Source organism: Phyllostomus hastatus, unplaced genomic scaffold (assembly GCF_019186645.2).
Source record: "Phyllostomus hastatus isolate PE091 unplaced genomic scaffold, TTU_PhHast_1.1 phas_contig_152, whole genome shotgun sequence".
NCBI classification, from domain to species: Eukaryota; Metazoa; Chordata; class Mammalia; order Chiroptera; family Phyllostomidae; genus Phyllostomus; species Phyllostomus hastatus.
In genome coordinates, this window is record NW_025333622.1 from 1,785,565 (window position 1) to 1,788,321 (window position 2,757).

At 35.3% G+C, this 2,757-nt stretch overlaps 1 pseudogene; it reads left to right on the forward strand.

The window, feature by feature from the left end:
• The first annotated feature begins 1,570 nt into the window (after positions 1-1,570).
• LOC123813428 lies at positions 1,571-2,464 on the forward strand (annotated as a pseudogene).
• The last annotated feature ends 293 nt before the right edge of the window (positions 2,465-2,757 follow it).

The window sequence follows — 2,757 nt, forward strand, 5'->3', positions numbered from 1 at the left end:
ACCAAAAATATTTCATATTTTCCCCAACATTGAAATGGTTATACAAAAATTCACCAATTTTAATAAGTTGTTTTTAATACATGGTTTTATGACAGCTATCACAATAAAATCTAACAAAATTGGTTTGAATAAAGTTAAAGACAACTAAGCTTTACTTGAGCCATCATACGGAAAAATTAAATGCACATTTTGGCCAACCCAATAATAGTTTTAATTGGCATAGAATGTGTTCCAGCATTACTGACCATTAAGAGTTAACTGTACTTAGTTTATTTTTAAACTCAGGGAATGTATGACTATTGATATTCTTTAATTCTTATTTCTGAAGGTGCTTAATAAATATTTTTGGAGTGAATTAATAACCTAATGAAAATAAATAAATGTCTCAGACATAAAGAATTTGCTGTTGTTTATTTGTCAGAACATACTATCAAATAAGGCAAAATAAACTTGGTATATTTGAGAGAAAAGCTGAGAGTTATTTATTGGAAAGATATTGGAATATTTTATGAAACTTTGAAAAGGACAAGTATGTTTGAAACATTAGCGTAAATCATTCCTCCATCTTGTATTTTTATTCTTTGCTTGTGAACTTTATACTCTCTACTCCTCTCTTCATTAGGAATATAGTCAGCAATAGCCTTTAAAACTCATATGTCAGGGTTAGTACTACTAGAGAAAGACTCTTTGTTATAGGTTGGAAAAACTGGTAAAATATTCTAAAGATTGTAACTTGATTCAGGTGCCCAGTTCTGTCTCAAATGTAGTGAAGAAGGAGTGGGGCAAAAGTAAGTTAATGGTTGTAAGTATGCAAAATACAGAGTTTATTCTTGTATTATTATTATTTATTATTTTATTATTTTCCATACAAACAACTGTAAACCTACTTTTGCTCTGCCCTGTATGTGGCTGACATGATCGGTTGAGCTTGGGTCAGATTATGTTTCATATTGGGTTAAGGAGCTATCGTGTGTTTAGTACTAGAAAAACAACTTAGAGCTAGATAATATGTATTGGAACCAACCTTAGGAAAGGAACAAATGAATTCCATCAACACAACCTGAAATGGTCAGCATAGAGGTGTGCGGGAGGCTGTTCTGTGTGGTGTGGGCCCAGCTCCCACGGATAGGTTCTCTTGTGGGGAATCAGGCCTGCAATGTACCTAGGCCACTATGAGTCTTGCTTTTTGCTAAAACTCCCTCACCCTGAATTGAGGACATTTACTGCAAAGCAACTTCCTAAAAACCATGCTAAACCTTCCAAGGATGAGTGTAACCTGTCCAACTACTTTTGCCTTTTCATTTGCAAACATCCCTCTTCTGGTGATGTGATTAGCAGCATTGGCTCCTTTGTTTTCTGTAAAAGGTAACCACCTAAATTGAACCTGTGCATAGTAAATGAGGACCATCATGTAATGGGTGGAGAAACCCAATAAAGGCCTGTCATGGCAGAGGCCTCAGCTTTTTGCTCCTCTTGAGAGAAAAGCCATGCCATCCCTTGTCCTCCACTGGATTTGGTAATCTGTGTGAATGTTTCATTTCATCCATAATGACATGGACACTGCAGGCCAATGTCTGCATCAGAGGTGGCTGTGAGATTCCTTGGTAGAGGCTTCATACATCAAAGACATAGTCTTTCCTAGATGGCTTATAAGACACCTCTTCATCCTTGTTTTGCATGCATTCAGGTTCCTGACAGACATTTTCCTGCTGCTAGGAAGAATGGAAAGAAAAAAAGAGGTACCAAAACAAAAAGCATCAAATTAAAAAAAAAGATGAGATAAGATAAAACAAAGTCATATGTATTCCTTCATGGAAGGTGTACCTGAGAATGATGTATACTTAAATGTTTATATTCAAGGCAGATATACAAAGTGGAGAAAACTATTCATTTACTTTAAAAGTTTCAAATTCTGGACTTTACAAATCCAGCACATGGTGATTATTTTGATTTGACACTAGCTATGGCACTGGGGAAGAAGAAAAAAGTGGATCCATTTTCCAGTGTTCTTAGATTGCCATACTCATTCGTTTCAGAAATCAACAAAGTTGCTTCATTTATGGGGAGTGCATCAGAGATTAAAATAGCAGAAAGAAATGGAGCTGTGTTTGCCTGTAGAACTAATCTCATACAGAAGATTGTGGATGATGAAATTCAATCATAATTTTATGTAGCTTTTCTAGAAATAATGCCCAAACTTAATCCATGACAGAAGAAACTGAAGAAAAGATTTCCAAAGCTTACTTGAAATACCATTGGCCATGAGATCCCCAAAATGCTTGAGTTATTTAAAACTGGACATTAAATTAAGGTAGATGAAGGAAGGGATGATTTTCTTGAGACCACAATAGCAACACTAAATATGTCAAGTGACCAGATAGCTGCCAATCTGAAAGCTGTAGGCAATGAGGTTTGTAGGCACAGATGTCTGAATCTGGGGCCCTTTGTGAAAGTTTATTACTAAAGATTGAGCCATTCTTGCCCTAAAGAAGTAAAAACTAAAAAAAAGTAATAAAGATGCTGCCTAAAACTATTGTATTGTGAAATTATTTTAGTACTTGAAGGAGCAACAAAAAATTATGAAACTGTATAATTTCTTAAAATAAAGAAAAGAGGGAAGGAAGGGAGGAAGGAAGGAAGGAAGGAAGGAAGGAAGGAAGGAAGGAAGGAAGGAAGGAAGGAAGGAAGGAAGGGAAAAAAAGAAAAAGACAATTATTCTAAACTATGTACTACCTCAAGTTTCTTGTCCTTTCAATA